The sequence below is a fragment of the Cupressus sempervirens genome, chromosome 11 (genome assembly GCF_028749045.1).
Source record: "Cupressus sempervirens isolate cs-2001-9-10 chromosome 11, ASM2874904v1, whole genome shotgun sequence".
Taxonomy (NCBI): Eukaryota; Viridiplantae; Streptophyta; class Pinopsida; order Cupressales; family Cupressaceae; genus Cupressus; species Cupressus sempervirens.
Window position 1 is genome coordinate 499,823,189 of NC_143128.1, and position 11,184 is coordinate 499,834,372.

Below are 11,184 nucleotides of genomic sequence, written 5' to 3' on the forward strand. Positions count from 1 at the left end.
CTCTTTTCATTCATGATATCTTAATAACTTGTGTGATGGAGCACAACTTTTAAGTGTTTCCTCTACGAAATTGTGTTGATCCCCTGATTTGGCTCTTGCCTCTTCTTAAGGGTAGTTCTACAAGTGTTATAATGGTGGGAATAGGTGTGCTCCTACAACATGACCTCTAGGGTTTTAGAAGGTGTCTCTTTGTGGTTGGTACTTTGAGAAAAGTGGGAAGGACCACCTTTAATCGAGCAACCTAAGATAAGGGGAGGTGATTCCCCAATTCAAAGCTTTGTTGAATATGCTTGGAATTTGTCAAGTAGTATCTATAAAGCTCTACCTTTTTAGTCATAACTTTGTGTTGACATCCATCTCTAATATGGTGCACCACATTCCCTTCATTTTGGCAAGAGGATGTAAAGCCAAATTTTTAGGCATAAGGCTCACACATTCGTATCATGTTATGGCAAGCATGTGTAAGGGTTTGAATTAAGGTGCACCATTCCTAAAGTAAGTGCAAGTCTTCCTAGCCAAGGACGCGGTATTCAACACTATTCCAAGGTAGGCATAAATAGTTCAAATAAGGGTTGTAAGAAAAGACCTCACTTCCCAAGACTTGCATCCCAAGAGAGAAGTTTGTGGGTGATGTAATTAATTCTCTTCTCTAGACAAAGATAACATCAAACAAATGCACCCACATAAACTAATTGGAACATACCTGTGAGAGTTCAACACATGACATATTGATTGAATAAAAGAAAAATCCACAAAGTATACAATCCCCATAATTTATTAAGATCAAAATTTCCAAGGTGAGAGAGAGAATACCCCAAAAAGAAAATGCTATAGTGTACACCCATGGACTACAAGTCATAGGGTCTTGTTCTTAAAGAATAGAACTCTATAAATGCTACAATAATTATCTTGCTTGAGGCAAAAGTCCAATATTACCAACCTCTTTTAAAAAACCAGTTAGAACAACCTTTGGTCGAGATGGTCTAAGAATGGTTTCAATTAGTTACAATCAACCAACATGCCAAGAAATCTAGCATGGATTGCTCAATTTCCTGTACTCTTGGAAAATGCTTGAATCTTATGGGTCCATAGCAACATGATTTCCAATAGGGCACCAACTCCAAAGGCATGATAGCTTGATTTTATTCGCCATGATTGTGTGGGAAAATTTGAGCACTTAAAAGGGAATAACTATCTAGAATGTCATTAGTCATGATGCTTTGTTTGAAAGACAATATTCTTGAAATGAATTGGTAGACCTTATTGAAACAAGGGTGTCTAGAGGGACATGTGGCAATCAATAAGTGCTTGATAGAAATGCATCCTCCACAAGGTGGTAAAGAACTCCAACAAGTTGATGTGTGTCATTCGATGTTAGCACTGCCTTAAAGTTGTGACTTCTCTTGTGCAGCCAAGGTCAAAGGTGAAATTATGGACTACTCTAAATCAATGTAGAGGGATCTAGATTTTGGCAACTTTGAGGCTATCTCATCCCGCCAAGAATGAACCTCAAATTATTTGGTTCCATAGACTAGGGCCTTATCCATTGGGTTGGAAATCAACTCGTCTTTGATTTCATGGAGTGATTGTCTCCATGAGTTGTTTGAACAAACATCTAAGGCGACAAATCCCACATGCAAAAGGATAAGATCAAAGAACCATCTTTTTTTTTTAAAGCAACAACATTATTTAAGTTATAAATCAAATCAGAGGACTTAAATCTTGACACTAGTGCGGGGAGAAGTGTTCTAAGAGAAAGAGAGCAATAAGACAAAAGCCCAAAACTATGTTAGCCAAGAATTGTCAAGATAATATTTCTAAGGAGCTAAGGTGGTTAACGAATGTCCTTAGAGGAAAGGGGTACACCAAGAACTACTGATAGGTGGTTACATTTGATTTTGGCTTCATAATAAAATTGTACATTTGATACCCATAGAAACAACATGTCTAATGGATATGCTAGATTAATTAGTCATAAGTGAAAGTAGATCGTCTATGAATTTTTGTGTGTGTATATTGGGTCAATCACTCCCTTTAATAAGAGGAAGAAATGGTTTCTACTTTTCTACTGCACCGTGTGGGCGAGGTATTATCCCATAGCCCACAGGATAGAGCATTATTGTTAGTCAGGCATCTATAGCCTCGACGAGGTTATCACTAGCCATTAGCATTTATCTACTTCTAGTTAGGCATTCATAGCCCCAGTATAGTTTCTAATGTGACTCAAATTTTGCATTTCCACACTTTCTTTCTTTTTATTTTTTTATTCTACTTTATGTCCTTTGGCATTAATATGCACAAATGATTGTGACATCATCCCTCCAAGTTGACTACCAAGGTGGTAGTATGACCCTCTAACTTTTTACCTAGCATATAACGGAAAGATATATCATCCTCATTATATAGGTATTTAATCATGAAGCATGCAAAATCTAAGATGGACATCATCACTTTCATGAAATAGTTGGTAATAGAGCATAAATGCTATGAAAAACATGTTTGTATGTACTAGATATCAAATATAATTTTTCATTAAATAAGAAAAAACTACATGTGATCACCTTTTTTTGGAGTTGAATGAGTAGAAACTTCCTTTGACAACACCACTAGTAGCCAAAACTTAGCTTGTCATTCCAAAATAGAGAAGTGACAGTTCTTGGAAAATGGGTAAGTTACCTCTGCAAAATTGAAAAGACATTATCTTAGAAGAATTAAATACAAAATGCATACATAAACAATCACTTTCCATATAAAATGGCAAACATCCTCAAAAGCTAGTTGTAAGGGGATGTTGATTCATAAGATGAAACTCTAGGGTGATGGGCATGTCAAGCAAAGCTAGGTGCACATAGGTGTGGTGTAGGTGAGGCATTGTGTTGATCCAAAGAGTATCAAATGGGGCTATGTCATGTGTTGGGCACAAATACTTGTGGTGTAGGACCCTATCATGGGACAAATCCAAGGTGTATCTAATGGGGTTGTGCTATGAGATGTTTCCTTTAGCATGGTTGTGGTGTAGGTGAGGTGTGGAGTCGAGATGAGGTCTAACAATAGAAGGTAAGGGTCAGTGTACATCAAGGGTAGCTTAGGAAGTCAACTTCCCACAAGAGGGACGAAGCAGACTAGTCTTTCCCTCTAGTCTCAAGATGAGATAGAGGTGACACATATTTTTAGGAGTGAAGAAGAGGATCTCCACCTTATCATGTTGCGGTGAGGTTTGGTAGTGAGGCAAGGGTCCCTACCTCAGTGAAGAGAAGTAGTTGAGCCAATGTCAATGATGACTCAATGTGAGTTGTATAAGGTCTAAAAGTTGGGGTTGTGAAGTATCTAGTCCTATGAGAGGAGGCAAGTGGTTTGTCTAAGTAGAAGCATTGGGGCTTATGGTGAGCTACATGGGGAAGTGATGTAGAGCTAGTTATCTATGCATGGCAGTATTAAAGGGGTGTACCAAGTTACTTGGTGGGTTGAATTTGCATGGGGATAAGGTATCTTAAGGGTCATGATGGTATAGTATGGCAATTGAGATATGTTGTTCTTGGGGAGTGCTCGAGGTGAGCTAAGCCATGAGGCAAATCCATGTCAAGTGACCAAAGAGTTAGTTGGATGAAATTGCTCAAAGAGGTGGGTCATGATGGATGAAATTAAGTGATGGCTTGTGGTGCTTGATTGAAATGGGTGAAGTGATTCATAGGTGAAGTTATGGTGGTGTAACCAAGTTGGAAATGGAGTACAACATTCAAGAGATTGAGTGGATCATGGAATTAAGGGTATGGTGCTCAAGTAAGTATGCATTGCAAAGGAATTTAGGTTGAGTAGGATTATGTGTATGCATAAAGGGTTGGTTTGAGTGCAGTGGGTACACAAGTAACAAGGTGTTCACCGATAGTGCATGTAGACATAGACACGATGTCAAGGCAATCAGGGGTCAAGATTTGAATTTAGTATTTGGCTAAGGCAGTAAATAGTTTTGTGGGGAATAGGATTAGACTTCAAGGTTCATGTCGAGATGGGGGAGAACAATAAGAGATAGTACATCTTGGAGACATGGGCGTGTTATGGTAGCATGTAAGTTTGGACTTGAGGACTCAAGGATGTTTGGAAGTGTCTTGGTAATATTGAGTGTGCTTTGGTAGTATTCATAGAGAACAAAGGAGGAATCGGTGGTCTAAGTCACTTAATGTGGATGTGTTGTTCAATAAAGGAGCTAAGGTGATTCTCGGTGCAATGTTGTAGTGCATTGCTTGGTAGCAAACATAGCTCAACAAGGGGATCTATGGTAGTTGTGGGCATTCAATGAGCGACTCAATAGTATTAAGGGTGATCAAGAGACTTGGGGAGTTGAGATCACATATGGGGAGTTGAGATCACATATAGCTAGTGTTAGAGTAAGATTGTCTTATTGGAGATGTCAAGGCAAAGACACATAAGGGATTTAGTAATGGGATTCAGCTTGGGTTGAATCAGAGTAGAGATTGGAACATAAGGATGCTTGCATGGTGTAGCAAAGGAAGTAAAACCATGGTGATTCGACATGCGCTTCTATTATGTAAGGGTAAATGTTAAGGTAGTCAGGTGTGTGGATACTTGATGAAGATTGGGGGTAAGGCATAGTCTAGGTGAATGAACATGGCTAGACCAGAAAGGGGGTCAAAAGTAGTGATCGATAGTATCATACATGGTTGGAGATTGTAAGGGAGAAGGCTCATCTTGGATGTGAGCTAAATCCAATCCTATGTACCTCCTACCAACTAGGTCTACTTCTTATCTTTTTACTTAGGGTCTTGCAGGGGCTTGGGAAAGTCTATTAACCATCGCTTCTTCTTGATCTTCCAGCACGCCTCTCAAAAGTTCAGCACTCTTCTTCTTTTTCAAGAACGTTCAACACTTGTTGAAATTACTTATTATTCTAGTGTAATGTCCAAGCAACCGAAGTTAAATCAAAAATTATATCTTCCTGTGTGTCTTCAAATTTGAGATTAGGCTGCAAAATAGGAAAAATATTATCATATGGTAGAACCATTGTAATTCATTATTGCTTCAAAAGTGCTTAGTCCTCTCTATTTAGGGACTCTCCCCAGTAGAGTCGCCAAAAATCTGTTAGTGAACATATTGTCTTTTCCTACTAAAACAATAATTCAATCTATGCCCAAGATTTGGAAAATCCAATAAAGTTCATAACAGTTGGGTAAACATAGTGTTATTCGTTTCCCTCTGAATTTTATAGGTACAACTCCCTTTACAAATGATTTATCAATAAGTTCAAATGATCAAAACTAATTGAATGTACACTTTTGCTAGAAAGTGCTTAAGGAACACTCATGTACTCTTGGGTACTGAGGTAACAATTTATATATTTAGAAAATCAATGAATGAAAAGCTCATAGTCTTTCTACCAACAAGCAAGATTTAACTAAGAATTTAAACTTTACAGCAACTCAAACTAATTTGGAGAAAGATAAATGAAAATGAACGACAAAGAAATAGCAATAGATGTCATACAAAACTAATCATCACAGATCATAAAATAACCATGATTGAATTCGCTTCAAACACCAAGTTTTAAAGAACAACTAAATATGATAGATATATATTCAAAAAGACTTTCCTCAACACAAAGTCATCTAAGAGAGCACTTCCATATATCTTACTATTTGTCTATCACTATTTCCATATAATTAACTTAAAAGGTACTAGCTCTATCAAAGTATATTTAGGCTACTGAAAATCTAACCCCTAATTAGCTAAATGTTCCAACATTTATAGTTTATTACAAACTCGAAAAGGCCTCCATTAGGCCTTTTAGTTAGAAATAGTTATGAGAATGAGAAACAGTTTGGAAAGCAGTTTGAAAAATAAAACAAAAAGTAATTGTTTTCAACTAAACACCATTGCCAACCCTCTCTCCATCCACCATGGTCTGCTTGACCAATTTCTAGCCCCTGAAGGCATTTGTGAATTCTTGCATTACATGGGAGTGAGGATTTTTTAGATTGAGTAGCTTTGACCTGTAAGCATCCTTTTGCCACTTAAGCTCTTTAATCCAATGGCTTTGTCTCGACATGAGATTTTTGTTTAGATATATCATCAACTCAATGTTTTCTAGGGTAGTGAAGTCTCTAGAAGTAGGTGTGTCACTATCCCTGATTCTTGTCATAACATCATTGAAATTATTGGTTAAGACTTCAGAGTCCATGTTGCAATCTTTGAATTGTAGGATTCCTGTAGGGTTAACAACATGCATATTGTTTAGGAGTTCTTTATGCATTCTAGCTATTTCAATTTCCACTGATTGCATTTCTTTGATGGCTCCTTTGTAAATTGACTCCTTCCAACCCATATTGCTCTTTAGGATGAACAACATGCACGAGTCCATAGTTTTCATGGGATTTTAATTCAAAAACTTCAACACTTCATATTTTTAAACCTCATGAACTTGGAACACAATAGCTTGGCATCGATTCTGGTCAGCCTCCCATACTAGCACAAGGGTTTGAATTTCACCTAACAACACCCCCCTTCCATGTAGGTGGTAAAGTCTAGAATGAATTTACTACCTTCTTTTGTCATGGATGTCACCCATTCTTGTATGGCATCTGAGAGTAGTTTACCCATTTACATTTGCTTAACCAATTGTTGGTTGTCTGAGGAATTGGCATCAAAAGACTACGGAGTCTGAACTAGTAGTAGAGCACTCAAATTCATCAGCAAATCTATATAAGCAGCCATAGTGATTATCAGTGCCTTTAGCTCTTTCTTCTCTTTGCTATCCCTTTCTAATTAAGTCGGCATGTGGTCTGCAGAGAATTTAAAGAAGTGATTACCAGTGTCTTTGGTAATGGCCCCCAATTCTACAGTAGTGACCTTAAAGCCTTCAACATCATTTTCTTTGGATTTATCTTTCTATTTTTATGTAGCCACTTTTTTCATTACCCTTCTGGTTACTGGGTCCTTGATCAAATGCTCATCACTCTTCATCTTTTTACTCTTAGAACCACAGGTTGCATATTTGGTTACGATATATTTAACAAGTATAGACATAGGCTGCAAGTTTCATTTCTTGCTGATTGAATTAGACAACCATGATGGGATAGTAGAAGTAGCAGTCACCCCTTGACCTCCCTTGGGAGGAGTCATGAATTTAGGTTGATCTGACTTAGGAGCCTCTATTAACTGCACATCACCGTTTAGAGTATACAAGAAGTTGAGTTCCTTTCCTAGACCTTGTCCTTGAGTCACCATCTTCTCCTTCTGAATCTCCTGCTACATGAGTGCCTCAAATTTAGTCTTGGACCTAGTTCTAGGGGTCATGGTTTATTTGGGAGATGGTGTTCTTTTTTGCTTATTGGGAGCCAAAGTGTTACTTGCAACATGAGACAAAATTGGGATGTCAGAGGTTCATGTTTCAGAGAAAGAAACCACTTTTGGGGATTTTCCAGTTTGTTTTTCATTGACAACTTTCATGTTTCTTCTTCTTAACCAATTATTTGTGTGAGTGAGAATAGATATGGTCCTCAAATTTATATCACCTTCTTCACTCTGATTCTAGTCTACCTCCAATTGTTTTAGTTCACTTGCTTCTTCCCATCCTAGTTCAACAATATTTGAACCATCCTCAACTACTCCTTCCAATTTCAATTTCAATTTGAGAGAATTAATTTGTGGAAGTATTAATCTTGAATGATCTTTCTTTATCACTTCTTCCTCATCATTACAATCTTGTCACAGATCTTCTAAATGCAGAATTGTAGGTGACTAACCCTTCAAGCCAAGTGTTTTAGTTGTGAACCCTTTGCTATCAAAATTTCTCCTTCCTTGGTAGAATTTGCAGTTGAAACTGAGCAAGTTGTTTCCAACCATTAAGGCATTAATCATGTTGCTACAAGTTAAAGAGCCAAGCTTAACAAGAAAAAAAGACTCCCACTCTTCCTAAGGTATATTGTCTTTAATCATTGAAAATAATTGTCTACAAATCTTAGCTATGATAAAGCAGTCTAGAGCATATCGAGACAATTTCATTAGTTCTTCTTCAAATCCCCCTATCCGTAAGTATGTGAACTTAGGAAATTGAATAAAATAGCTCCCATAAATTTGAATTAGCTTTTGGGCCTCTGGGGATATCCTCGGCATCAATTTTTTGTTGAGGTTCAAATGCACACTTTCTATCAACACATCATGTGTTTTAAGGAAATCTTCTAACACTCTATCTCTCTAGAGTAGGGGACAGTACTGATAGACAATTACGTCTTCATTCCAAGTTTCATGAGGAAGAGAAGTAATATTGTTGACACATGAAATGCAATAGGTCAGATAGGAAGACATGTGGAAATCTTCTCTAGACACCTTAGCATGTTTAAGTTGACTTCTCAATGAACTGGCTATTAGTTTAGCCTAATCTAACAATTATTCTCCTTTCAAAATGATTTCTACATAACGATACATCCAATCTTCAAAGAGTAAAACATCTGAAGAACCTTTAACCTGGTGTAATAAGACCATGAGGTCATGAACATGTGGCTTCATATGATCCTTGGTGATTATTTTGGGTAGTCTTGAGCCACCTTTATAATTTGTCTTTGTCCACTTCCTAGCCAGCATGTTACGATATTTGTTTGGACTTTCCTGATACTCAACTAGAGACTAGGTAGGGCTAAAAGCAACAAAGGTACACTTAGGTAGACACAATACTGATGAAATAGTTTCCCTAGAGATTGACAATACTAGTTCCCCATCTTTATTCAAAATAATCTTGGTTCTCACATCATAGTGGTCGATACACAATTGAAGTAGCTCAAGACTCAAAAGGGTAGGGGGAAAAGCTGCAGCTTCAATCAGACCACTTGTTAAAATCTATAAACAACCATTAACTTCATCAGCTTGCTCAAGAAAATTTCCTTGCAACCTCTCAACCTCGACACCTTCCAAATTAGTATTAGAAATGATAGGCCTCTTACATTCTAAACTAAAAATATTCCTGAACAAATGTAGAACATACTTCATTCTAAGTAAAGGAAATAAAAAGCCAGCAATGCTTTGTTCTTTGAAACACATATAGAGGAAAGAACAAGGAATTTCTTGTATTCTCACCTAGAATTTGTTGAGAGAAAACCAAACCTCTTTTTCTCACTTATAACAACTCCTCCTTCGATTCACCTCTTCACATGATAAAACAATCAAATGGGAAACTTATGCTTTCAAAGGGAAAGGAGACATACTGGAAAAAGCACTACATCATAATGAGGTATTCATGGTGATTTGATTGTGGCTTGATTTGCACACTTGAAACTATGACAAGACACCTTCATTAAATGATCATCCTTTGAGGATGTCCTTGCAATAATTACAATTTTTTGACAAATAATCCAACTCTTGGATGAAATATTTGCCTTTTTGATCATGATGACAACCGATCTTGCATTTCAAACAAAATTAAATTAGACAAGATCTTCAATCACTATTCTGACATCTCAATTAATTTCTTAGGAACTGGTCATCCTTGGAGAATCATTAACACTTGTGCTCAAAAACCTTCAATAATAGAACTACTTTGAACTACTTCGAACTAAGGTTCAAATAGGTTCAAACAAACATCTTCATTATTCTTAGCGAGTCCCACCTTTAGAAAATAATTAGTATCAAAATCCTTTAGTTGAACTACTTTGAACTACTTCGAACCAAGGTTCAAAGAGGTTAGAGACATGAGAACTGTGATGGACATCATAGGATTAATCTTTATATGCAAAGCCTGGTGATATTCATAAGATATGAGACCGAGAAGGGCCTGTTTAATGCATGATTTCAGCTTCAAAGGAGACTGGAGAAAAAATAAAATATGACGACTCAAAACTAAGGCTAACACTACTTAAGGTTATAATGAAAGGACACTTGAAAAAAGACTAGAAGAAGGCTAAGTAAAGAAATGTGTCTACCAATCCTGACTGAGAGAATTGTGGAAGCTGAGTAATTTAGTTTAGGCCAAGAAAAAAGTTAGTTGAAGCCAAGAAAAGTTTAGTATGTGTCGAGAAAAGTGAAATCTAGTTGTTGTCGAGTGAAGAAAGTGTCGAACACCAGTAAAGACTTAGTGGATGTTGAGCAACCTAGTGTTGGCTGAGCATCAAAAGACAATGTTTGCCAAGCAAACAGAGTGTTATTTTTGAGTTCCTAAAAAATGAGTTAGATCAAAGATTTAACAAATCTGAGCTGACAAAGTTGATTTCTTGAATTGTATGAAGCATGTGGAAGATTACTATGATGAGCTAGTGGCACAAAATTCAAGATAAACCATTTTGAGGTGAATTCAAAGAGGATTATAAAGGAACTTTCTAGAAGGGAATAAAATGGAAAGATGAGTAGATTCAGTGAATTTGACCTAACCATAGAATGGACAATTGTGGTTAAGTGACAAAAGACCTAAATCCTCTATATAAGGAGATAATAGGCTAGAAGCAACTTGTTACATGTGAGGACCTGAGAAAGACATGAAATCTAGGGTGTTGCTTCATATGGTGGCCAAATAGAAGATTTTGTAGTTGGCATACTAAGCGAGAAGGCTTAAGGTGATTATTTATCAAAGGGTGAACAAGCTATTGGATACAAAGAAGATGAATGCCAAGAAGAATAGAGGACTGAATGCGAGATTTGTAATCTACAAATGAGTTGTTATTGTTATTAGATCAAGTCCTACTGTTACTCTCTAACAATTGTATTAGTTTGGAAAAATCCTTTGGACTAAGGTTGACCTAATAGTCATTAGCAAATCCTTTAATAGGATGACATTCTACTGAAATGTTCTAAATTCCTCTAACAAGGCTCACTCCTAACAAGGTGATTGAAATCCTTTAACTAGGTCACATTTATTAGTGTGCATTGTAACCTTTAACAAGGTTGGCTTGTCATAGGGCTCACTTTAGAAGAGTGAAAATTGGTAGCATGTTACTAGTGGTTTTCCCAAATTGGATTTCCACATAAAATACTTATGTCAAAATGTGTGATTGATTTTTTTGTATTGCATGTTTACATTTCTGCAAAGTTATTTTGACCTAGGACAACAATATGCATATGTTTAAGCTATTGAATGATCAATGCATGCATAAGTATAAGTTGAGGTACTAAAATTCTTTATTTATACATTTGGACCTTGGATAGTTGATTCACCTACCCTCTCAATTATTCTAAATTATTCCAACA